This window comes from Xyrauchen texanus, chromosome 3 (genome assembly GCF_025860055.1).
Source record: "Xyrauchen texanus isolate HMW12.3.18 chromosome 3, RBS_HiC_50CHRs, whole genome shotgun sequence".
NCBI classification, from domain to species: domain Eukaryota; kingdom Metazoa; phylum Chordata; class Actinopteri; order Cypriniformes; family Catostomidae; genus Xyrauchen; species Xyrauchen texanus.
This window is the reverse complement of record NC_068278.1, coordinates 60,383,606-60,411,299: the sequence shown is the minus strand read 5'-3', so window position 1 is coordinate 60,411,299 and position 27,694 is coordinate 60,383,606. Positions and strand designations below refer to the sequence as shown.

Below are 27,694 nucleotides of genomic sequence, written 5' to 3'. Positions count from 1 at the left end.
AATAAGTGCACTGTAAGTCTCTTTGGATAGAAGCATCTGCCAAATGCATAAATGTAAATGTAAATGTGATTTATCCTAGTGTCCAAAAACCTCCACATGTGTAATGGTGAAGTGACAGTAAAAGTGAGTTAACGTTCGAGACCGGTCAGCAAGGAGACACACCTGCCCAGTGCAGTCAAGAAGTGCTGTTTTGTTCCACTTTTGGAGCGCTTGTCGTTTTATGTTTCTCGTTTGCAAAGAGTAAACGGCAGTGCACTTTTAGAGAGACAGTCGCACTGGTGTGAACGTGATAGTTTGGTCGCACGGGCAGGAAAAATGGTGGCAAAGTGTGACCCTTTACTCACAGTCTTCATAGGCCACAGTGCTGCTGTGAGGAGAAAGTTACTCATCACCTCTCAAGGTCAAAAGCACAGTTTAATAGTAGTATGTAAGGGGCACCTGTGGTATTACAGAGAGAGACTGAATGAGTGAAGCTCAGATTTATAGAGCGTTTGCGGTAACATGATGGACTGTTGAGCATCATCCATCATCACGGCCTCGTTCTGAAATAACATCAAATGTTTGAGACAGCAGCTACAGATGGCGTCAGCTTTATAAACCGTTACAAGGATGTGACATCCGCCCGGCGCCTTTACTCTCACCTCCGGTGCGGTGTGGGTTCAGTCTGGACTACACTGATGTACGGCACGTCACGGCTGCCGGTTATACACGCATGCATGAAAACAAGGACGTTTATGTAGCAAATGAGGGGAGAGGAAAGCTGAGGATTGTGGGTAATGGGTTCCATCGCTCTCAGGTCAGGTTGATCCATCACGCTAATGTGTGCACGCTCCTGCACGCTCCTCGCGTCTGCGGACTACAGCGGTTCGTTTGCCAGAACAGACTTCATAATGACTTCAAGGTCAACATGAATCATATTCATGATAAATATCTCTTTACTGGAACTGTAAAATGGGCAGATACCTCATACTGCCTTTGGGGAAGATCCTCCCTGCAAATTTCAAAGTGGTGATGATGATTTGTGATGTGCGTTTAAGTAATGTGGTTCTGAATAAAATGGACGCTTTGGGCAATTTCGTGTTTCTTCTTCTCATGCTGCCTCAGAGAACGAGATGTGTAGCCTGTGATGTTCTTTCAGTTTTAAGCATGAAATTCACTCCTCACATTTGACTTGTGCTTTAAATAACAATGAGCCAATTGAGAGTGTATTAAGAGAAACTTAATTTAGTGTAGGGGTGTTTCTACAACTTTGGGACACTTTTTTGTCCTGGGGTGGATTCTCATCAAAACTTACAGATTAAAACTTTTAGTCTTTTTATGTATATATTTATAAAAAGGTCTCATTGAAACTGACTTAAAAACGTTTTACCAGACCTTCATCTTTCATTTCTGGTCCTTTTATAAATGGGGGTGGGTAAAAATATAGATTTTCCATTACAACTTGATCTTCGTTTGGTCTCGATATCGATACTTTTATTAAATATATATATATATATACCATTTTCTCCCCAATTTGAAACGCCCAATTCCCACTACTTAGTAGGCCCTCGCGGTGGCACGGTTACTTGTCTCAATCCGGGTGGTGGAGGACGAGTCTCAGTCGCCTCCCGTCTGAGACCGTTAATCCGCGCATCTTATGTCGTTGTGCATGACACCGCGGAGACTCACAGCATGTGGAGACTCTTGCTACTCTCCACGATCCACACACAACTCACCACACGCCCCATTGAGAGAACCACTAATCACCACCACGAGGAGGTCACCCCATGTGACTCTACCCTCCCTAGCAACCGGGCCAATTTGGTTGCTAAGGAGACCTGGCTGGAGTCACTCACCACACGCCCCACCTAGAACCACATTATAGCGACCACGAGGAGGTTACCCTATATGACTCTACCCTACCTAGTAACCGGGCCAATTTGGTTGTTAAGGAGACCTGATTGGAGTCACTCACCACACGCCCCACCGAGAGCGAGAACCACATTATAGCGACCACGAGGAGGTTACCCCATGTGACTCTACCCTCCCTAGCAACCGGGCCAATTTGGTTGCTAAGGAGACCTGACTGGAGTCACTCATCACGCCCTGGATTCAAACTCGCGACTCCAGGTGTGATAGTCAGCATCAATACTCGCTGAGATACACAGACCCCCGAGATACCCAAAGATTTGGCCAATTCAACTCTGATTCAAAAACAGATTAAACTCAGAACTAACGCTCTCAATAAATCAAGGCGCAACAGAATTCTGGAAACTTGCAGATGTGATTTGCACAGATGTTCTGTTGTGAAATAAATCTGTTTCTGAGAGTAAATCGATGAGCGGTTTCCTGGACCGCATGTGTGGACGGACTGATGTTGTAGAATGAAATGGGAATTCGGCAGTTACTCCATTAGAAGACAGAATGTGATTGTCCTTCACCTGACATTTCATCATGTCAATTACTGTGTCCGAGCTCTAACTGGCATTACATGAGGGGGGAAATCCAATCTGTGTGTTGTGAAAGATGACATGCTTCATTTCTACCAGTCACATGGGTCCAATTCACCAGCAGTCCCCTTGGATCCTAATTGAATTGGCATGTCAAAGATGTGCGGCGTACGATCACCTGATGATCGGCGACTGAATGTCAGACTTCATGCATTATTTCAGGGCATGTTTTCAGAACGCTCTGTGCTCCGATCATACTTAATGACTGATCCAGGATGTCATTGGCGGTTTGCTCGGATCTGTAATTATGCGTGTTTCCCGGTGACGTGTGACTAAAGCCAATTAATGGCCCAGTGGAGGATGAGGGGGCGTTCAGCATGACATTGGTCCGTGGGCAGGAAGCGTCCTTGTGTTTATTGGAGAGGTCTTCCCTTCAACATTTGAAGAAAGGAGAACTCAACATCTCGGAGAGGGACTGTGACATCATTCATCCCAAACACAATGTCATCCAAGTGTCTAAAGGAGTAGTCGAAAGGAGGCGAGCACCCAAGGCGTTTATTATTTGTTTTCCCAAATGAATTGCATCTTTGAGAGCCTAAACATACTCAAACTCATGAAACTTTGCACACGCATCAGAAGCAGCGAAAATGTACATCTGATCTGGGATTCAGAATGAGGTGTGGCAAAGTGGCTCAATAGCGCCACTTACAAACTTTCAACGATGTGCGCTTTACGCTACGTTTCACCTACACGTACAAAAATTGGTACACTTGTGTAACATGCCAATACCTACAAAACAGTCTCTTGGACCCTTGCCCTAAACTCAACAGCAAGTCAGCCATGTAGATTTTTCCATTTTTGCCATTTTCAAGCCTGGTACTTTAATGAACTCCTCCCAGAGATTTCATCAGATCGACTTCATATTTGGTTATTCTTATCTAAAGGTCTTGGAGATGCTACATTGTGAAGCTTTTGAGTTTTCGTTGAAGGGTGTGTCTTTGGCGACCCGACAGCGCAGTCACACACACACACACACACACACACACATATACACATGCGCAGTCACACACACACACACACAAGCGCAGTCACACACACACACACACACACACAAGCACAGTCACACACACACACACACACACACACACACACAAGCGCAGTCACACACACACACAGTCACACACACACACACAAGCGCAGTCACACACACACAAGCGAAGTCACACACACACATCAAACAAGCGCAGTCACACACACATACACACACACATACACAAGTGCAGTCACACACACACACATACATACACAAACACACACACAAGCGCAGTCACACACACACACACACATACAGAAGCCCAGTCACACACACACACATACAGAAATGCAGTCACACACACACAAGCGCAGTCACACACACACATACACAAGTGCTCACACTCTCTCTCTCACACACACAGACACTGAGCCTGTAGCTGTTGCTCTGAGCATCTGTCCGTGTCACAGATTCACCAGCGTGTCGTTTTGTAAAAGCGTGCTCAATCTATCTTGAATGACACATTAGAGGGCGACAGGCTTTTGGCAGCGGTTCGGTCCAGCCATTTTACAGTCTGCACCTGTTCTCCAAACCCTGTCAGCCATCTTGCCATGCCACATTGATTTTTCAATTTCAACCCAGTTTGTCTTTCAGTGCTGCAGTGACGCTGTGAAACCAGAAGCTGAACGGCGCTCTGATGAGACACCAGACGGAGAAGTCCACGGGACACAGAACCTCTCTTGAAAGGGACAGTTCACCTTAAAATAAACATTCTGTTATTGTTTACTCACTCTGATGTTGCTCCACACCTGTAAGCTGTTGACCGTCGCGGTCACTGCGAGACACTGTTGGACGGAAAAGAGCTGCTTTAACATTCTAACAATTGCTCTGGGATTTTACATATAAACAGGCCTAAAAGTTGTTGGGGGGGTCACTGTCCTTCCTGCATATCGCTGGCACCTTCGGCATATCACGGCGCTGTTTTGTGGCCCGCTCTGCAAAACTCGTCGGCGGCTCATTTCAGCTTAGTCCCGGTTCTCCCGATGGCCAGTCCACCCCCTGATCGGCCCCAAAGTGCGTCAGCCCACCGGGCAAATGCCCCTTATGCCAGTTTACCAATCCAGCCCTGTGTGCCCGTGTGTGTTCGCGTCTGTCCATACCGACAGTCTAACCGTATCCCAAAAGGAACGCTCACTACAAATGTGAAGCCACACGGAATATTTTAATTCTGACCGTACGAGGCTCATGAATTCTGGAATGAACCAGGATTGAATCGTTCCCATCAAATGGGTCCAAAAATGAAGGAAAACAGGATTTTTCTTCCACTTTTGAAGAGTTTGGTAACAGTTCTGAACTCCCTCTCAACAGCGTGTACGTCATCATGATGTCATCATCACAACTGATGAGTCATTATCACGCGATTGCCCATATTGACCTATCGATATCTATTCAGTGTTCAGACGCCTCGCTTACACGCAGAGCCGGCCATAACGGAGCTCAAGTACATGTAGAAGTCTTAAAGGTACGGATCGCTAAAGCTGCGTACACACTGCTAATTACTTTGTCGCTGCAGGTCGCCAGTGGCTGGCGGTGAAGTCGCTAGTGGGCGTTCCCACTACTGGTTGCCTAGTAACGTTTATAAATGACATTCACGGATGTCGTTCCACTGCTGTTGACAGCGAATCGCTTTTCTTGCCGCTAAAAACAAACATTTTGGAGGGAGAAGACTAAATATAAATGGAATCAGTACATAAAATGCTTTATATCAAAGATGAGCGAGAAACAAGGCGTGCTCTTTGCCATAGCGGCGGTTTATCTGCGGCGAACACGCAAACGCCGGTCTGTCTGGGTCCACAAAACCATTCAATCTCGGAGTCAGCACGGCGAGTACCACCGGCTGGTGCAAGAGCTGCGGCTGGATATACCATATTCATATCATAGAGCACTGGAACATTGCTAACAGCAAGAATTAGCCTTTCATCCATCTTTCCGTTACTGCAGGAGCTGAGAGAGAGAGAGAGAGAGAGAGAGAAGGATCACGTGAGCTCTCCCGTCTTCTCTCCTATTGGCTGTTGCTTCCGTAAGTCGCTCTTCATTTTGTCTCAACTTCGTCGCGTCGCTGGACACGCCCACATCTAGTCGCCAATGGTCGCGACACCTCGTGTCGCCGGAAGTCGCTGTGCTCTCATTGAAAATGAATGGGATGGAGACGCTGTCAGTGTGTACGCAGCTTAAGGGTCAGAGAGAGGGCGGAAAATGGTCATGAAATAAAGTTATATGTGGCAGCTGTGGGTCAGGTGGTACAGCGGGTCGGCCGCTAATCACAGGGTTGGCGGTTTGATGCCCACATGACTCCACATGCCGAAGTGTCCTTGGGCAAGACACTGAACCCCAAATGGCAGACTAGCACCTTACATGGCAACTCTGCCATCATTGGTGTGTGAATGGATGAATGGGACACAGTGTAAAGCGCTTTGAGTACCGCTAAGGTTAAAAAAGCGCTATATAAGTGCAGACCATTACCATAAGTTGACTTGAGGGAGGACAACAAAACACAATGGTTTCCCAACACTCGAGATGTTTCTGAATAAAGCTGCACACAAACACACCTCGTCCAGCCAGTTTCCACCAATCCATGTCGAGGATGTGAGCATTGTGCATTCTGCTCTCGTCTGAGAGGATCTGCAGAGAGCTGTAATGCCCTTAAGCCATTCTTTTACTCAACATGAAGATACATGTGGATTCTCAGACTCGACACTCATATCTTCATTCACCAAACACACGGCTGGGATTTCAGCAGTACTGTGAGATGATGAATGTGATTTTATTCTGAATCCCGAGCACAGAGGAGAGCTTTGCTTTAGAGATCAGTCTATCTGTATTAATCCTCAAACATACACACAGCTCTGTTATGAATTGAAGGCATCCTTTTTAGATAATGATATATCATCTCAGCACATGAAGTGACTGGTTACTGTCGCACAACTACAACATGAATATGTTCCAACAGAGAGAGAAAGCTGGAAATACAAACACTGGATACTGTATAGGGGCCACATGCTCTGGTTTATAACTAATGTGGATTATAAAAAATGTAAATAACCTTCGTAAGGTGACAGCATCTTTATTTTATTTTGACTCAGGGATAGTGTCAGATATATGCCATGTTTCATGTTTAAGGCCCTATATGGTTAAACCGCAGATATATGGGGGTGTAAATGTAGCTCCATCTGTAAATTGTTCAATTTGAACAATTTTCAGGGGTCTGGATATCTCGGTGAGTATTGCCGCTGACTATCACACCTGGAGTCGTGAGTTTGAATCCAGGGTGTGCTGAGTGACTCAAGCCAGGTCTCCTTAGCAACCAAATTGGGCCGGTTGCTAGGGAGGGTTGAGTCACATGGGGTAACCTCCTCGTGGTCGCTATAATGTGGTTCTCGCTCTCGGTGGGGCGTGTGGTGAGTGACTCAAGCCAGGTCTCCTTAGCAACCAAATTGTCCCGGTTGCAAGGGAGGGTAGAGTCACATGGGGTAACCTCCTCGTGGTCACTATAATGTGGTTCTCGCTCTCGTTGGGGCGTGTAGTGAGTGACTCAAGCCAGGTCTCCTTAGCAACCAAATTGTCCCGGTTGCTATGGAGGGTAGAGTCACATGGGGTAACCTCCTCGTGGTCGCTATAATGTAGTTCTCGCTCTCGGTGGGGCGTGTGGTGAGTGACTCCAGCCAGGTCTCCTTAGCAACCAAATTGGCCAGGTTGCTAGGGAGGGTAGAGTCACATGGGGTAACCTCCTCGTGGTCACTATAATGTGGTTCTCGCTCTCGGTGGGGCGTGTGGTGAGTTGTGCGTGGATCTTGCTGGATATCCTCCCAGTAATGCATTACAATAATCTAGTCTTGAGGTCATGAACGCATGAATTAGTTTTTCTGCATCAGCAACAGAGAGCATGTGCCATAATTTAGCAATATTTCTGAGGTGGAAGAATGCTGTGTTACAAACATTTGTAATTTGATTTTCAAAAGGACAGATTGGTATCAAATATAACACCTAAGTTCTTCACTGTTGAAGATGATGTAACAGAACATCCATCTAGAGTCAAATTATATTTTAGCGGCTTATTTTTAGAGTTTTTTGGTCCAATAATTAGAACCTCTGTTTTATCAGAATTGAGTAGAAGGAAATTTCTGGTCCAATCTTTTATTTCATTGATACACTCTGCTAATTTAGAGAATTGTGAAATCTCATCAGGTTTTGAAGAAATATAAAGTTGTGTATCGTCAGCATAGCAGTGGAAACATATTCCACGATTCCTGATAATATCTCCCAGGGGAAGCATATACATGGAGAAAAGCAGAAGCCCTAAAACTGATCCCTGTGGCACTCCATATTTTACTTTTGTTTGATTTGACAATTCCTCATTTACATAGACAAAGTGGTAGCGGTCTGCTAAATATGACCTAAACCATGCTAATGCAACCCCACAGATGCAACATAATTCTCTAGCCTATTCAAGAGAATGTCGTGATCTATCGTGTCGAATGCAGCACTAAGATCTAAAAGCACTAGAAGAGAAATGCAGCCACGATCAGATGATAAGAGTCATGTGTAACTCTGATAAGTGCAGTCTCTGTACTGTGATGAGGCCTAAATCCTGATTGAAATTCTTCATATATACTATTTCTCTGTAGAAATGAACATATTTGGGAGGATACTACCTTTTCTAGTATTTTTGACATAAACGGGAGATTTGAAATCGGTCTATAATTAGCAAGTTCTCCAGGATTATGTTGTGGCTTCTTAATAAGAGGTTTGATAACTGCCATTTTAAAGTTTCTTGTGACATGTCCTAAGCATAGCGAGGAGTTAATAATATTAAGAAGAGGTTCTGAGATTACAGGGGATACCTCTTTTAAGAGCTTATTTGGTATTGTATCTAACAAACATGTTGTGGCTTTTGATGTTTCGATAGGTTTTGTTAGCTCTTCATGACCAATGACAGAGAAAGATTGGAGTTGCACATGAGGAAAATTATTAGACACTGTTTTCTGAGGTGCTATGACAGATACTGCAATTTTATTTCTGATTATTTCAATTTTATCTGTAAAGATAAACCAGGAATGAAGGAAATGAAGGAAATCTGAACTCAGCAAAATACAGAGATATCCTTAAAACCTGGTCCAGAGCGTTCAGGAGCTTAGACTGGGCTGAAGGTTCCCCTTCCAACAGGACAATGACCCTAAACACACAGCCAAGACAATACAAGAGGGGTTTAGGGACAACTCTGTGAATGTCCTTGAGTGTCCCAGCCAGAGCCCGGGCCTGAACCCAATCGAATATCTCTGGAGAGACCTGAAAATATCTGTCCACGACAGTCCTCATCCAACCTGACAGAGCTGGAGAGGATCTGCAGAGAAGAATGCCAGAAAGTCCCCAAATCCAAGTGTGCAAAGCTTGTCACATCATACCCAAAAAAGACTCGATGCTGTAATCACTGCCACTTCAACTAAGTGCTGCGTTAAGGGTGTGAATACTTACGTCAATGTGACATTTGAGTGTTTTTCTTTGTTTCAGATTTCACGATCATCATATAGATTCCAAATGTTATACGTTTGTAAGGTATAAAGACACATTTACAAGATCAACGATTGTAACATTTCGTGACAACACAGCACTGGCTCGATTGGCACAAGTGGCACCTGTCAACACACACCAACCCTGGGCAAACGGGCCTTCCTTATTGTCGAACCCGGTATGGGGTCAATAAACTAACCAGCTAACTAACTAACACATTGGCAACATAAACAAACCCAGTTGTACTGAGTGACAGTAAACTCTGGGAGTCAAGAGGGATGCTGACCTCAGCTCTCAACACCCCCTCATTCATTTCCTAACTTTGCATTTTGTAGGGGCTCATTGTTGAACGGCCCCTGACTGATGACACACAAAGGGCCTCATTTACCGCTCCAGACCCCCATACAGAGCCAATCTGTCAGCTGTATTGTCCACACACCCGTCACTGGCCTCTCGCAGCAGTTGGGGAGCCTGCGCGTGCCAGCGGGATTGGTCACAGGTCAATGTGTGTTCGACTCGACAATTACCCGCCGTTGAGGAGATGCATGAGTTACAGCTCATGCGTCCTTGCCAGCACTCAGGAGGGGCTGAACAGACACCCAATGACAGCTGTCATACACCGAATTAATGCTTTGCATGCAAACAAACAAATATGCTATAATGGGTTTGTTTCTGGTCAATATTCAAAGAACTGCACGCTCAATATGCTGCAATACTGCGAACGCTTCTCACAGATTAACTTCACCGGATGCTCACTGGATGTTTGATAGACATGAATCTATATATGTCACCATACAGAAGTTTACTGATTTAGAGTTTCAAAGAAAAAGAGCTGTAGTTTTTAATCTAAAAAGCCCAACAATACAACAGCAGATAAATCCACAAATACAAACGAAATATAAATCTTGAGTAATGACATGAAAAGTGGGACAGAGTCTTTCAGAAATGGAAGAGTAAAGGGGTAAATAATCCTCTGTGCACTTATGTAATTGTGATTAACAGTAAATGTGTTCAGAAGGAAAATCAATGACATCAGATGCATGGTCACAGCTCCCTCATAACATATGCATCCATGCATTATGAATGAGTTTGGTTTAGTGATAAAAGATCTGCTTCAGGATTATAAATTGAACAGAGCAAGATATAGTAGGGTACAGTGGGGTTAAAGGCACACCTTAATGAAAATGTGCTTTTTTCTGGTCATAGAATGGATCAAGAGTGTGTGTTTAGAAAAGTGTTTTGGTAGTTTATTGTTGCTATTTAGTGTTTTGGGAGAAACATTTATGCATTTGGCAGACGCTTTTATCCAAAGCGACTTACAGTGCCCTAATTACAGGGACAATCCCCCCGGAGCAACCTGGAGTTAAGTGTCTTACTCAAGGACACAATGGTGGTGGCTGTGGGGATCGAACCAGCAACCTCCTGATTACCAGTTATGTGCTTTAGCTCACTACACCACCACCACTCACCCGGTTTATGCATTTGGCGACTTAGTGCACTTATTACAGGGACAATCCCCCCGGAGCAACCTGGAGTTAAGTGTCTTACTCAAGGACACAATGGTGGTGGCTGTGGGGATCGAACCAGCAACCTCCTGATTACAAGTTATGTGCTTTAGCCCACTACGCCACCATCACACCATGTAGTAAATTAAAGGAGCCTTTTACCCCTCGGGGTCTGTAGCACCATTGTACCTCAATATGTATCGCGATAGAAAAATCCACGATATCGATGATAAGCTTTTGAGTAATTTTCGATATTTAGTCAATGTTCTACATCTAGAGAATCAGGCGTGTGTCACTGAAAATGCAAACAGTTCTGCCTTCTCAGGCTACGTTTCCACTGGCGCGGACGAAATCCAATGCGAAGCCGCAAACCGCGCACCAGTGGAAACGTAAGATTAGACTGTATGAAGATGCTAATGTTAGCTGCCTTTCTAATGATTAGGCTAGGCCGGTCACTGCAATCTGGATCTGGACCCCGGTTGCGCCCTCTCATCGTCTCTAGTGAGAAATCAGAAACCTCAAATCAGAAGTGTTCTGTTTGATAATTAAATATATACACTCACCTGAAGGATTATTAGGAACACCTGTTCAATTTCTCATTAATGCAATTATCTAATCAACCAATCACATGGCAGTTGCTTCAATGCATTTAGGGGTGTGGTCCTGGTCAAGACAATCTCCTGAACTCCAAACTGAATGTCAGAATGGGAAAGAAAGGTGATTTAAGCAATTTTGAGCGTGGCATGGTTGTTGGTGCCAGACGGGCCGGTCTGAGTATTTCACAATCTGCTCAGTTACTGGGATTTTCACGCACAACCATTTCTAGGGTTTACAAAGAATGGTGTGAAAAGGGAAAAACATCCAGTATGCGGCAGTCCTGTGGGCTGAAAATGCCTTGTTGATGCTAGAGGTCAGAGGAGAATGGGCCGACTGATTCAAGCTGATAGAAGAGCAACTTTGCCTGAAATAACCACTCGTTACAACCGAGGTATGCAGCAAAGCATTTGTGAAGCCACAACACGCACAACCTTGAGGCGGATGGGCTACAACAGCAGAAGACCCCACCGGGTACCACTCATCTCCACTACAAATAGGAAAAAGAGGCTACAATTTGCAAGAGCTCACCAAAATTGGACAGTTGAAGACTGGAAAAATGTTGCCTGGTCTGATGAGTCTCGATTTCTGTTGAGACATTCAGATGGTAGAGTCAGAATTTGGCGTAAACAGAATGAGAACATGGATCCATCATGCCTTGTTACCACTGTGCAGGCTGGTGGTGGTGGTGTAATGGTGTGGGGGATGTTTTCTTGGCACACTTTAGGCCCCTTAGTGCCAATTGGGCATCGTTTAAATGCCACGGCCTACCTGAGCATTGTTTCTGACCATGTCCATCCCTTTATGGCCACCATGTACCCATCCTCTGATGGCTACTTCCAGCAGGATAATGCACCATGTCACAAATCTCCATCAACTGCAAGATGCTATCCTATCAATATGGGCCAACATTTCTAAAGAATGCTTTCAGCACCTTGTTGAATCAATGCCACATAGAATTAAGGCAGTTCTGAAGGTGAAAGGGGGTCAAACACAGTATTAGTATGTGTTCCTAATAATCCTTTAGGTGAGTGTATATGTGTGTGTGTCAGTGAGTGTGTATATGTGTGTGTGTCAGTGAGTGTGTATATGTGTGAGTGTATGTGTGTGTGTATATATATATATATGTGTATGTGTGTATATATGTGTGTGTATATATGTGATATATATATATATATACACATATCATTATTTAGAGTCGGTGATTATCTTTCAATGGAGTCCACACACAAGATAATCAGATGTATATATCATTAGATAATCCACATGAAGCACAATGTTACATATGACCACCAGGAGATGGCGCCAAATACACGACACAGACTCAATGATGACTCAAATGACACAGAATGAAACTCATTCTGTGAAATCTCATGACTAAAATCATGTCTGCATGCTATGCAAACCTTTAGTCATTGTTGTGTTTGCATGTGTAATTAGTTCTTATGTACAATTATTATCTTTTATATGTTTGGAGATGTTTTTGGACATTATGATCAATTATATTTGTAATGTTGTAACTTTTGATTGATTTGTCGTATCAACACAAACATGTTCTCAGATACAGTTGAAAAAGTTTTATCAAAAAGTTAAATTTTAGCAAAGTTGTTTTTATCATATCATAAACAAATGTGATCGTTTTTATTTATAATGATACCAAAGACATGTTTTTTGTTTTTGTGGAGTTATAGGCTTTAATTGTGGGTACGCCACTGAAACAGGAAATCTTTAAAAACACCTTCAGAGCTCAAAGTGTTAATAATCATTTTTTTGTAGCTATATTGTGCATTTAACACAACTGGTACACTGTACCGACCAATCAGCATCTAGAACTGCTCTCTGTGTTATAAAGTGTATGTAACCCCTATCTCTAATTTAATCTTTTATAGGCAATATAGATCTGTCCACAGGGACACATTCTGTAAGTCAAACATCTAATGTCCACAATAAATGGATCAATAAACCTCAGGATACTAAAAGTCAATCATGCTTATACTCACAACCATAACAAGATGATCGTTCAACTCAGTCTGCACTGAGGGATTTTAAATCTCCTACTGTATGAAACAGGACAAAATACAACAACAACAACAACAACAACAACATATCACATTTCTGTAAAACCCAGCAGTTGTAATTACAGGCCTATTGGATTTATCGGAGCGGTTCGTTTCTGAATATTCTAAAGCAAATTGAGTATTTCGTCTTAGTTGTCCTGGAATCGTTGATTCCGATTGGACCCAGCGTGATGTAATTACACACTCAACATGTGATTAGGCAGATGTCAGGTAAGAGAAATTAAAGAGAGAGCTGACCCCATCTCACCCCACTTGTCATTTTCCGATTTAAATGACATATCGAACAAAAGGGAAGTTCAATTTTTCATCAAGTAAAATGAAGTAATTTTATGGAGACCTGCACAAACACGTGTACTCAATTCCATATTGCAACATTTTACCTATTAATATTTGCATATATGACTGTGTCCCCCCCCCCGGGTAGTCAAGGGCCCCCCTGGGTAGTCAAGGTCCCCCCCGGTAGTCAAGAGATCCCCTGGGTAGTCAAGGGCCCACTTGGGTAGTCAAGGTCCCCCCTGGGTAGTCAAGGGCCCCCGTGGATAGTTAATATCCCCCCCGGGTAGTCAAGGGCCCCCATGGTAGTCAAGGGCCCCCTTGGGTAGTCAAGGTCCCCCCCCCGGTAGTAAAGGTCCCCCCCGGGTAGTCAAGGGCCCCATTTGGTATTCAAGGGCCCCCTTGGGTAGTCAAGGTCCCCCCTGGGTAGTCAAGAGCCCCCCTGGGAAGTCAAGGGCCCACCCGGGTAGTATTTGTATATATTATTGTATTGTAGTCTATGGGCAATATAAACATTTTATTTGATTGACATTTTGTGTTGGTTATTTGTTTGTGGTATGCCTCTTTCAGAAAAATGCATCAACCAAAAATTTTTTAATTGTCTTCTTAGTGAAGAAAGGTTCCCGACCCCTGCTATAGGGTGTTGTGTGTGGCTCCATGGCATTGGTATACGGTGGTTATGGCGTTCTGCAATAATGTTTAGTACAAATCGACCAATATTGATTTGTATTGATGTGTATATATATATATATATATATATATATATACTGTATATATATATATATATATATACTGTATATATAATGTTGTTTTTTAGATGCCGGTGTCCGCACCAGTCTGCTTTTAACAATCATAACTAATGAAACAGCTGCGATCAACCAACTTCAGATCATGCCAGTCTTCCGGTAAAAAGCACAATATATATTTTACCCACAATGCAACACAGAGCCAAAGCTCCAACATTTAAAACAGGAGAGAGTGAAATCTCATCTTAAGCTTCACTCATGGCTACAGAACACTTATCAAGTCCAACAGTACACATGCAATTCCAGACAGAAACTTCACACAAGATTACAAGAGATTATATTCCAGCAGAGATTGAAGTCTGGAGAGCTGTTCGCTTCTTATCTCCATATCTGTACTTAAAACAATGTAATCTTCCTGTTTACATGAGCACTAAAGCAGAGCAACCGCTGTACCGCTTTAATGAAATATTACAGAGTTCTGTCAAATCAAAACAACCGCTGACAGTCTCAGCAAATGACCTGCAGCAGCCGCAGGACATTCATTTGAGATGTAAAGTTCACTGGCACTCGTTTCATTGTTCATGGGTTTTCGAGTGGGGGATCGCCAAACTAGATCGCGCAACCTTAAAGCCCAGGGCCTCCCCGTGTAGTCAAGGTCCCCCCTGGGTTGTCAAGGGCCCCCTTGGGTAGTCAAGGTACCCCCCTGGGGAGTCAAGGTACCCCCTGGGTTGTGAAGAGCCCTCCCGTGTTGTCAAGATTCCCCCTTGGTAGTCAAGGGCCCCCCCGGGTAGTCAATGGGCCCCTTGGGTAGTCAAGAGCCCCCCCCCTCGGTTAGTCAATGGGCCCCTTGGGTAGTCAAGAGCCCCTCCGGGTAGTCAAGGGCCCCCCCGGGTAGTCAATGGGCCCCTTGGGTAGTCAAGAGCCCCCCCCCCTCGGTTAGTCAATGGGCCCCTTGGGTAGTCAAGGGCCCCCCCGGGTAGTCAAGTTCCCCCCCGGTTAGTCAATGGGCCCCTTGGGTAGTCAAGAGCCCCCCCCCCTCGGTTAGTCAATGGGCCCCTTGGGTAGTCAAGAGCCCCTCCGGGTAGTCAAGGACCCCCTTGGGTAGTCAAGAGCCCCCCCCCCCACCCCCCGGTTAGTCAATGGGCCCCTTGGGTAGTCAAGAGCCCCTCCAGGTAGTCAAGGGCCCCCCCGGTAGTCAAGGGCCCCCTCGGGTAGTTAAGGCCCCCCCCCGGGCACTGGCCCCTTTGGCCCGGTCAGTAATGCATCCCTGCTTGGGACCTAGTGCATGAGTCATATAGACTACGTTGCAATGCATTTATTGTATTTTATGGTGTTCTTTTGTCCTTTTAGGAGCTTTGTGTGTTTACATTGTATTTAAAAGTGTGGCATGAAGTCATACGGGTTTGGAATGACATCAGGAAATTATGACAGCATTTTCATTTTTGGGTGAACTCTTCCTATTAGAACCTTTCATCCATTGACCGGAAAGAAACAGGACAGTCATTCTGAAAGTGTAGCTCTAAAGGATTGCACATGTCGATTGTGTTCCCCGAGAGAAAATCTCTAAGGTCGCATTAAACAATTAAAAGAGGTTGCAGAAGTCAAAGCGCAGACAGGAGGCAGATTATTTCACTAACCAGTACCAACCAGCCAGAGGTCAAAGGTCATAGTTAAAGTTGTAGGGCAGCTGGCGTGTGACACAACAAAAGCGGGAGACAGCGGGAGACAGCGGGAGACAGCGGAGACAGCGGAGCTGCTTTAACACACTAATGACCAGAGGGATTTAAAAGTGCTCGTTCTTACAGATGTAAAGGACACAGAGAGCGTGTTCGGAGAATTATTTGTGCATTGAATCACACATACACCGAAGATCACACACATGTATGTGCAAAACTCACAAAACTATCATGAGCAATTAAGTAACGACGTTCTCCCACAAAATTCTCTCCAGGAAGTCCGTTCCCCCGCGTGTCCCCCCACATTTCCAGCCTTGCTGTTATGGAACAGCATTAGAATGAGTACACGATATCACTAGAATTCTGGGGGAGCATGTTCTCGCTCACGTGAGGTGGCATGTGTCAGTGCAGATTTTACTGTGACCGCTCGGTGAATTATAATAAAACTATAATCATATGTAATGCAAGTACACGCACAGGATTACAGGTGTAACTGCAGTACAGGAGATAATTCCTTGTGCAGTTGATGGACTAATCATAACTTTATATTTCATAATAACACCTTTATACTGTGTTTATAGAGCAATAGATTTAGACATTATCAAAATCTCTTTAGAACGTCAAATTAATGACAGTGTGACACCAGAGTGATAGAAGAGAGTGTGTGTGTGTGTGTGTGTGTGTGTGTGTGTGTGTGTAGTGTGTGTGTGTGTGTGTGAGTGTGTGTGTGTGTGTGTGTGTGTGTGTGTGTGTGTGTGTGTGTGTGTGTGTGTGTGTGTGTGTGTGTGTGTGTGTGTGTGTGTGTGTGTGTGAGTGCGTGCGTGTGCGTGTGCGTGTGCGTGTGTGTGTGTGTGTGTGTGTGTGTGTGTGTGTGTGAGTGCGTGTGCGTGTGTGTGTGTGTGTGTGTGTGTGAGTGAGTGAGTGAGTGAGGATGTGTGTAAGAGTGTTTACACATAGTTAGGATAGTGACCTTTGAACTGGTCAGCTGAGAGGTTCTTGGCATCAGGGGTCAAGTCAGGTCAAACCTCTCTGATACAACCGTAACTAGTTCGCACTTATAAATGCATCTTGCTGTTAATGATGTGTAATATCTCAAGTGTCGTGTGTTCTCAGTAATGATGATTTGTGAATGTAATCTGCAGCACAGCTGAATCTGAGAGGCTGAATAATGTATGAGAGTGTTGGCCGCACAACGAGCGGCTGCTTTGATGGATATCGGGAATCGGATCAATACTCCAGGAGCTGTCAGTGGAGGATATATCCCCGAGTCGATCATGTTCAATGGTATTGATTTGTTGAGTCTCTAGTCACTGGTTACCAGCCACAGACCGGCTAGTGAGCAGACTGAAATGAGTTTGTCCGGATCTCTGTTGTGAAATATTTCTTGACTAACATTTTCTCTACAAACCATTGATTAGTCAAACCCAACCTAACACAACCGACCCGTCTACTTACACAAATACATCTGTGTTCAGTTGTTGATGTGTGTGTGTGTGTGTGTGTGTGTGTGTGTGTGTGTGTGAGTGCGTGTGTGTGTGTGTGTGTGTGTGTGAGTGAGTGCGTGTGTGTGAGTGCATGTGTGTGTGTGTGTGTGTGCGTGTGTGTGAGTGCGTGTGTGTGTGTGTGTGTGTGTGTGTAGTGTGTGTGTGTGAGTGCGTGTGTGTGTATGTGTGTGTGTGAGTGCGTGTGTGTGAGTGCGTGTGTGTGAGTGCGTGTGTGTGAGTGTGTGTGTGTGTGTGTGTGTGTGTGTGTGTGTGTGAGTGTGTGTGTGAGTGCGTGTGTGTGAGTGCATGTGTGTGTGTGTGTGTAGTGTGTGTGTGTGTGTGTGTGTGTGTGTGTGTGTGTGTGTGTGTGTGTGTGTGTGTGTGAGTGCGTGTGTGTGTGTGTGTGTGTGTGTGTGTGTGTGTGTGTGTGTGTGTGTGTGTGTGAGTGCGTGTGTGAGTGCGTGTGTGTGTGTGTGTGTGTGTGTGAGTGCGTGTGTGTGAGTGCGTGTGTGTGTGTGTGTGTGAGTGTGTGTGTGTGTGAGTGTGAGTGCGTGTGTGTGTGTGTGAGTGCGTGTGTATGTGTGTGAGTGCGTGTGTGTGAGTGCATGTGTGTGTGAGTGTGTGTGTGTGAGTGCATGTGTGTGCAACTCAGAAGATTAAATGATCTTGGTTTGGTCTGAGTTGTGTTCAGTTGTTGATGTGTGTTGTGTCAGTGTGTTTATTATGTTTGTGTGTGTGTATATAATTATGTAGCTGCAGCTGTTGCGTTTCGTGTCTTTGGGGCTTTTAGATTTGAAAATGAAAAAGTTTCTTCTCATGAGAGATTCTGTCACATTTGTTTCAACAATCAATAAACTGATTCAGCAGCTTCTGTTACTTTCAGACAGATTTACTATTCAGGGAATTTTCAAACCCAGAAAATCTGTTACATTTTTAAATAACATGATTCAAATTAAATGAAAGTCGACTCTGTTCTCTGTGTAAATACACATTCCTGCTGGTGTTGTGCTCAGTGCATCAGTGCAGGTTAATGTTGACATATATATAAGATGATTTACATTGGAACGCAGGTAAATGAACACACATCAGCAAATTAAACATGTATGAAAAATCGTGTTATGAGAACGTGTTGTATATTTGATCTTCTGTAATCCATCAATCCTGCAGATTATATTCAGTCACCCCATGACTGCTACTCGTAAATGAATGTGTTTCCTGAAAAGATGAGATTATCCCTCATTAATAAAGAATAACACTGTGTAACTGTAGGTCAGTCAGCTCAATGACGTTTAATGAATGCACAATACAATCATGATTTCAATCCGTTTGTTTTGGTCGGCTTAATTCAGGACTGATATTTAACACGTTCATTTCTGCAGTTAATATTTGACTGTTTAAACTAATGCAAAGAACGGAGTATCTGTTTTTTACACTTCCAGGTGGCACACGCTCGACCCGACGGCACATCCCAGCACAGAACCTGATAGTGTAGAGAAGTGCACGCTTATTCATTACACGCGACGCATGTTCCGGATATATTAAACACGACAGCGGATTTACTGTATGGAGAATTCACCCGCAAGTGGCGAGACAGGTGTGGGAGAGATACACAAGCTGCTGTGTCTCGTTTAAACTTCAGCAAATTACATTTCAGCACTCAGTATGTTTTTATCTGTATGTTTAGTGTCTATGAATGGATGGGCGGTGTGTACTTACATTTACATTTACATTTATGCATTTGGCAGACGCTTTTATCCAAAGTGACTTACAGTGCCCTTATTACAGGGACAATCCCCCCGGAGCAACCTGGAGTTAAGTGTCTTACTCAAGTGACACAATGTAAATGTAAGTGACTGTGGGGACTTACATTTACATCTACATTCATACATTCATGCATTTACCAGATGCTTTATCAAAGTGACTACAGAGCACTTATTACAGGGACAATCCCCCCGGAGCAACCTGGAGTTAAGTGTCTTACTCAAGGTCACAATGGTGGTGACTGTGGGGCTCTAACCAGCAACCTCCTGATTACCAGATTACCAGTTATGTGCTTAGACCCAATTCCCAATGTGCTCTAAGTCCTCGTGGTGACGTAGTGACTCGAAACGAATCTCAGTTGCCTCCGTGTCTGAGACCGTCAATCCACGCATCTTATCACATGACTTGCTGAGTGCGTTACCATGGAGACGTAGCGTGACTCCAGGGGTGGTAGTCATCGACTTTACTCGTTGAGCTATCCAGGCCACATACAGTCAGAGAGGGAATATCAGCAGAAGTCAGCAGCAACGTCTAAGTATGTTTATTACTTGTTTTGCTCATTTTGAATATATATCGTTGCTAGAATACCCTTGTTTACTGCGTGCTGAAGTCACTTTTGTTCACGTGCTCATCTTGCATGAGCTTTCAGTTTCAGTGCACTCGTATTCTAGCTTTGTTTTGCTAAGTACGAAGGCATGTCCCATTGTTTTAAAGCATCAAAGTTTACATTTACATTTATGCATTTGGCAGACACTTTTATCCAAAGCGACTAGTACAGAGCACTTATTACAGGGACAATCCCCCCGGAGCAACCTGGAGTTAAGTGTCTTACTCAAGGACACAATGGTGGTGACTGTGGGGATCGAACCAGCAACCTTCTGAGTACCACTGTATTATACAGAGCACTTATTACAGGGACAATCCCCCTGGAGCAACCTGGAGTTAAGTGTCTTACTAAAGGACACAATGGTGGTGACTGTGGGGATCAAACCAGCAACCTTCTGAGTACCAATGTATTATACAGAGCACTTATTACAGGGACAATCCCCCCGGAGCAACCTGGAGTTAAGTGTCTTACTCAAGGACACAATGGTGGTGACTGTGGGGATCGAACCAGCAACCTTCTGAGTACCAATGTATTATACAGAGCACTTATTACAGGGACAATCCCCCCGGAGCAACCTGGAGTTAAGTGTCTTACTCAAGGACACAATGGTGGTGACTGTGGGGATCAAACCAGCAACCTTCTGAGTACCAATGTATTATACAGAGCACTTATTACAGGGACAATCCCCCCGGAGCAACCTGGAGTTAAGTGCGTTACTCAAGGACACAAAGGTGGTGACTATGGGGATCAAACCAGCAACCTCCTGATTACCAGTTATGTGCTTTAGCCCACTACGCCACCACCACTCACCCGGTTTATGCATTTGGCGACTTAGTGTGCTTATTACAGGGACAATCCCCCCAGGGCAAACCTGGAGTTAAGTGCCTTGCTCAAGGACACAATGGTTGTGGCTGTGGGGATCGAACCAGCAACCTCCTGATTACCAGTTATGTTCTTGAGCACACTACGCCACCACAACTCCAGTTACAGCGGTGTATATGTTTGATACGTCCCTCACAGAAGCGGAAGTCTCCAAACTTCTCCTTTACAGCCTACTACCTGCCCTCTTGATCCTATCCCCTCCCACCTACTTCAAGTAATTTCTCCTTCAATCTTACCTGCTCTCACTTACATCATGAATACATCTCATCTCACTGGTACATTTCCCACTGCATATAACCAGGCTCGGGTGACCCCACTGCTTAAGAAACCCACCCTTAACCCTGCACTTTGAGAAAACTACAGACCAGTATCACTACTCTCATTCGTCGCTAAAACACCTGAACAAGTCGTGCTCAACCAAGACTCATCTTTTCTTCCATAAAACAACCTGCTAGTCATTAACCAGTCTGGCTTCAAAAGCAGGCACTCTACAGAGACTGCCCTGCTTTCAGTTACTGAAGCTCTGAGACTGGCGAGAGCAGCATCGTAATAATCCATACTCATCCTGCTGGATCTGTTTACTGCTTTCGACACGGTAAACCACCAGATTCTCCTGTCAACCCTCACGACAAAGGGCATCACAGGAACCATGCTCCACTGGTTCAACTCTTACTTGGAGGCCTTCCAGCATGTACTGTCAAACCTCAGCAATGATCCAGAATGCCGCAGTGAGAGTGGTCTTCAACGAGCCCATGAGAGCACACGTCACGCCTCTCTTCGTCAAATTGCACTGGCTGCCAATGGTGTCTTGCGTTAAGTTCAAGGCACTGATGCGTGCTTACAGAACAGCCACTAGCGCCGCACCCCACTGTCTAAACTCACTACTTCAGACGTATGTGCCCTACAGAAGCCTGTGTTCTGCAGGTGAAGGGCGCCTCATGGTGCCATCTCATAAAGGCACAAAATCACTGTCCCGGACCTTTCCTTTGACTGTTCCCCGCTGGAGCGGCTGTCTTTAGCCCCTCTCAAAAAACAGCTAAAGACACGTCTTTCTTGTGAACACGTAACCATTCATACTAATGCACTACCTTCATGTTCTTTCTGAAAATAAACCTTTCCTTGCTGTGCGCTGCTCTAAGCTATGTCAGATTGTATTACAGCTTTGCAAGAATCGCTTCTATTGTTCTCCTCGTTTGGAAGTTGCTTTGGATTAAAGTTTCCACTAAATGAAAAAATGTAAAAGTAAATCATCTGATGAACATCGAGATCAATTACAACTAGAAAGTACAGACATCACGCTCAATCCATGAATCAGATCTAAATCAAACTGTGCGTTTTCTTTTCAAGAACAAAGAGTTCATTCCATCCAATCAATGCCGTTCCCTACCCGTATACAGCCCAAACTGTGTGTTACATACACTGCAGAAAACACATTCTTAACAAGTATTGTTATTTTCCAGAAATATCTAAACATCCATGAAACAGGATATATTTGTTTACCAGAGAATCACAATTGCACAAGATATGCTCGTTCTTAAATATTAGTTTGTGTGTTTTGTCCATTGATTCAAATCTGTCAATGCAAGACAAAATGAAATACATTTAACTTGTGCTTTTATTACTGGAATATAAGAGAAAAATACTTCAGGGCAAGATGTTTGAAGTAAATACGTTGTGTGTGTGTGTGTGTGTGTGTGTGTGTGTGAGTGAGTGAGTGTGTGTGTGTGTGTGTGTGTGTGTGTGTGTGTGTGTGTGTGTGTGTGTGTGTGTGTGTGTGTGTGTGTGAGTGAGCGTGTATTTATCACTTTGTGTGGACATTTTGTCGGTCCCCATGAGGAAAACAGCTTATAAATCATACTAAATTATGTTTTTTGAAAATGTAAAATGCAGAAAGTTTTCTGTGAGGGTTAGGTTTAGGGTAGGGTTAGGTTTAGGGATAGAATATAAAGTTTGCACAGTATAAAAACCATTATGTCTATGGAAAGTCCCCATAAAACATGGAAACACAACATGAGTGTGTGTGAGTGTGTGTGTGAGTGTGTGTGTGAGTGTGTGTGTGAGTGTGTGTGAGTGTGAATGTGTGTGTGTGTGTGTGTGTGAGTGTGTGTGTGTGTGTGTGTGTGTGTGTGTGTGTGTGTGTGTGTGTGTGTGTGTGTGTGTGTGTGTGTGTGTGTGTGTGTGTGTGTGTGTGTGTGAACATGTATTTATCACTTTGTGGGGACCAAATGTCCCCATATGGATAGTAAAACCCGAAATGTTTGACCTTGTGGGGACATTTTGTCAGTCCCCATGAGGAAAACAGCTTATAAATCATACTAAATTATGTTTTTTGAAAATGTAAAAATGCAGAAAGTTTTCTGTGATGGTTAGGTTTAGGGGTAGGGTTAGGTTTAGGGGATAGAATATAAAGTTTGTACAGTATAAAAACCATTATGTCTATGGAAAGTCCCCATAAAACATGGAAACACAACATATGTGTGTGTGTGTGTATGAGTGTGTGTGTGTGTGTGAGTGTATGATTGTGTGAGTGTATGATTGTGTTTGTCTCTGTGCGTGTGTGTGTTTTTGTGTGCGTGTGTGTGTGTGCGTGCATGCATGTGTGTATGTGTGTGTCTGTGCATGCGTGTGTGAGTGTGTGTTTTTGTGTGTGCGTGTGCATGCGTGTGTGTGTGTCTGTGCATGCGTGTGTGAGTGTGTGTCTGTGCATGTGTGTGTGTGCGTGTGTGTGTGTCTGTGCATGCGTGTGTGAGTGTGTGTCTGTGCATGCGTGTGTGTGAGTGTGTGTCTGTGCATGCGTGTGTGAGTGTGTGTCTGTGCATGTGTGTGTGTGTGTGTGTCTGTGCATGCGTGTGTGTGTGTGTCTGTGCATGCGTGTGTGAGTGTGTGTCTGTGCATGCGTGTGTGAGTGTGTGTCTGTGCATGCGTGTGTGTGTGTGCATGCGTGTGTGTGTGTGTGTCTGTGCATGCGTGTGTGAGTGTGTGTCTGTGCATGCGTGTGCGTGTGTGTCTGTGCATGCGTGTGCGTGTCTCTGCATGCGTGTGTGAGTGTGTGTCTGTGCATGTGTGTGTGTGTGTGTCTGCATGTGAGTGTGTGTCTGTGCATGCGTGTGTGTGTGACTGTGCATGCGTGTGTGTGTCTGTGCATGCGTTTTTATGTGTGTGTGCTCGCGTGCATGCGTGTGTGTGTGAGTGTGTGTGTGTGTGCATGTGTGTGTGTGTGTGTCTGCATGTGAGTGTGTGTCTGTGCATGCGTGTGTGTGTGACTGTGCATGCGTGTGTGTGTCTGTGCATGCGTTGTTTATGTGTGTGTGTGTGCATGCAGCGTGCATGCGTGTGTGAGTGTGTGTGTGTGTGCACATGCATGCGTGTGTGTGTGTGAGTGTGTGTCTGTGCATGTGTGTGTGTGTGTGTCTGCATGTGAGTGTGTGTCTGTGCATGCGTGTGTGTGTGACTGTGCATGCGTGTGTGTGTCTGTGCATGCGTTTTTATGTGTGTGTGCTCGCGTGCATGCGTGTGTGAGTGTGTGTGTGTGTGCACATGCATGCGTGTGTGTGAGTGTGTGTGTGTGAGTGTGTGTGTGTGTGTGTGTGCATTCATTTAGTCTCCTGCTGAGATCAGAAGGAGAAAGTAAGATGATGATAATCATCAGCATATATTAATCATGTGTAAACACATCGACCATACAGAAACACTTTCACTAGGAGCTATTTTAACCCCCCTGAGTTCATCATTTTTAAGCTTCTTTTTCTCAAACTTTTGCAATTAATTCTTCTCGAAGTGTTAGGTGAGATATCTATTTTATTCAATTATGTTTTCTTAATGAACATGCCTTTTAAGTAACTGACATTCTTGCTGAATTTCTATTATTGATATCTACCACGCTGAGAACATGTATAGCTGCACGAGGCCGTGAGGTCATTTCTGCAGAATAATCCTGGAAGTGATTGTTGTGTCGTGATGTACAGCAGCACTTCTTGAAGGTGTTTCTTGACGTTCTGTGCGTCTCTCATTATAGCGTGAGCAGTATGTAGCGGTTTGAGTGTCGGTGACGGAGTTCATTACCATCGTCCCTCGGGTCCGAAAGCAAAGGTCTTTTGATTATGACTGCAGCAGCTGCTTATAAGGGTTGAACCCGCGTGAAGCTCCGCACTGCTATTTCTCCGCTGATCCAAACATCATCTGCAATCTGAAACTGAACGTTTGATCAGATTTTAGGAGTGAACGCACTTAACTGCATAGAGAGCTATAGGATGCTCCCTTGCTCCCTATTTAGTGCATGACTTAACCTCCAGTGTGCTGTCTGTCTGCACTGGTCTCAGAACAGTTATAGAGAGCTATAGGATGCTCCTTGCTCCCTATTGAGTGCATGACTTAACCTCCAGTGTGCTGTCTGTCTGCACTGGTCTCAGAACAGTTATAGAGAGCTATAGGATGCTCCCTTGCTCCCTATTTAGTGCATTACTTAACCTCCAGTGTGCTGTCTGTCTGCACTGGTCTCAGAACAGTTATAGAGAGCTATAGGATGCTCCCTTGCTCCCTATTTAGTGCATGACTTAACCTCCAGTGTGCTGTCTTTCTGCACTGGTCTCAGAACAGTTATAGAGAGCTATAGGATGCTCCCTTGCTCCCTATTTAGTGCATTACTTAACCTCCAGTGTGCTGTCTGTCTGCGCTGGTCTCAGAACAGTTATAGGAGAGCTATAGGATGCTCCCTTGCTCCCTATTTAGTGCATGACTTAACCTCCAGTGTGCTGTCTGTCTGCACTGGTCTCAGAAAAGTTATAGGAGAGATATAGGATGCTCCCTTGCTCCCTATTTAGTGCATGACTTAACCTCCAGTGTGCTGTCTGTCTGCACTGGTCTCAGAACAGTTATAGAGAGCTATAGGATGCTCCCTTGCTCCCTATTTAGTGCATTACTTAACCCCCAGTGTGCTGTCTGTCTGCACTGGTCTCAGAACAGTTATAGGAGAGATATAGGATGCTCCCTTGCTCCCTATTTAGTGCACGACTTAACCTCCAGTGTGCTGTCTGTCTGCACTGGTCTCAGAACAGTTATAGGAGAGCTATAGGATGCTCCCTTGCTCCCTATTTAGTGCACGACTTAACCTCCAGTGTGCTGTGTGTCTGCGCTGGTCTCAGAACAGTTATAGGAGAGCTATAGGATGCTCCCTTGCTCCCTATTTAGTGCATTACTTAACCTCCAGTGTGCTGTCTGTCTGCACTGGTCTCAGAAAAGTTATAGGAGAGATGTAGGATGCTCCCTTGCTCCCTATTTAGTGCATGACTTAACCTCCAGTGTGCTGTCTGTCTGCACTGGTCTCAGAACAGTTATAGAGAGCTATAGGATGCTCCCTTGCTCCCTATTTAGTGCATTACTTAACCCCCAGTGTGCTGTCTGTCTGCACTGGTCTCAGAACAGTTATAGGAGAGCTATAGGATGCTCCCTTGCTCCCTATTTAGTGCATTACTTAACCTCCAGTGTGCTGTCTGTCTGCACTGGTCTCAGAACAGTTATAGGAGAGCTATAGGATGCTCCCTTGCTCCCTATTTAGTGCACGACTTAACCTCCAGTGTGCTGTCTGTCTGCACTGGTCTCAGAACAGTTATAGGAGAGATATAGGATGCTCCCTTGCTCCCTATTTAGTGCATTACTTAACCTCCAGTGTGCTGTCTGTCTGCACTGGTCTCAGAACAGTTATAGGAGAGATATAGGATGCTCCCTTGCTGCCTATTTAGTGCACGACTTAACCTCCAGTGTGCTGTCTGTCTGCACTGGTCTCAGAACAGTTATAGGAGAGATATAGGATGCTCCCTTGCTCCCTATTTAGTGCACGACTTAACCTCCAGTGTGCTGTCTGTCTGCACTGGTCTCAGAACAGTTATAGGAGAGCTATAGGATGCTCCCTTGCTCCCTATTTAGTGCATGACTTAACCTCCAGTGTACTGTCTGTCTGCACTGGTCTCAGAACAGTTATAGAGAGCTATAGGATGCTCCCTTGCTCCCTATTTAGTGCACGACTTAACCTCCAGTGTGCTGTCTGTCTGCGCTGGTCTCAGAACAGTTATAGGAGAGCTATAGGATGCTCCCTTGCTCCCTGTTTAGTGCATGACTTAACCTCCAGTGTGCTGTCTGTCTGCCCTGGTCTCAGAACAGTTATAGAGAGCTATAGGATGCTCCCTTGCTCCCTGTTTAGTGCATGACTTAACCTCCAGTGTGCTGTCTGTCTGCCCTGGTCTCAGAACAGTTATAGGAGAGATATAGGATGCTCCCTTGCTCCCTGTTTAGTGCATGACTTAACCTCCAGTGTGCTGTCTGTCTGCGCTGGTCTCAGAACAGTTATAGAGAGCTATAGGATGCTCCCTTGCTCCCTGTTTAGTGCATGACTTAACCTCCAGTGTGCTGTCTGTCTGCACTGGTCTCAGAACAGTTATAGAGAGCTATAGGATGCTCCCTTGCTCCCTGTTTAGTGAATGACTTAACCTCCAGTGTGCTGTCTGTCTGCACTGGTCTCAGAAAAGTTATAGAGAGCTATAGGATGCTCCCTTGCTCCCTATTTAGTGCATGACTTAACCTCCAGTGTGCTGTCTGTCTGCACTGGTCTCAGAACAGTTATAGGAGAGCTATGGGATGCTCCCTTGCTCCCTATTTAGTGCACGACTTAACCTCCAGTGTGCTGTCTGTCTGCACTGGTCTCAGAACAGTTATAGAGAGCTATAGGATGCTCCCTTGCTCCCTATTTAGTGCATGACTTAACCTCCAGTGTGCTGTCTGTCTGCACTGGTCTCAGAACAGTTATAGGAGAGATATAGGATGCTCCCTTGCTCCCTATTTAGTGCACGACTTAATCTCCAGTGTGCTGTCTGTCTGCACTGGTCTCAGAACAGTTATAGGAGAGATATAGGATGCTCCCTTGCTCCCTATTTAGTGCATGACTTAACCTCCAGTGTGCTGTCTGTCTGCACTGGTCTCAGAACAGTTATAGGAGAGATATAGGATGCTCCCTTGCTCCCTATTTAGTGCATGACTTAACCTCCAGTGTGCTATCTGTCTGCACT

The 27,694-nt window shown here is 44.8% G+C and overlaps 1 protein-coding gene and 1 long non-coding RNA gene across 3 annotated transcripts in view; one reads left to right on the top strand and one right to left on the bottom strand.

Annotated features, from left to right (window-relative positions):
- dcc (DCC netrin 1 receptor) overlaps window positions 1-27,694 on the top strand; it is a 368,503-nt gene that overhangs the window by 82,772 nt on the left and 258,037 nt on the right. The gene's annotated exons all lie outside the window — the stretch shown is intronic.
- LOC127625758 (uncharacterized) overlaps window positions 1-27,694 on the bottom strand; it is a 49,166-nt gene that overhangs the window by 20,642 nt on the left and 830 nt on the right. Inside the window, exons 2-3 of one of the 2 annotated variants that reach the window (XR_007968362.1) lie at window positions 25,286-25,377; window positions 24,823-24,922 (exon numbers count right to left, since the gene is read on the bottom strand). This is a non-coding gene — a long non-coding RNA (uncharacterized LOC127625758). Of the gene's footprint in view, window positions 1-24,822; window positions 24,923-25,285; window positions 25,378-27,694 lie in introns of those variants that run through there. The other variant, XR_007968361.1, reaches the window with a different exon arrangement.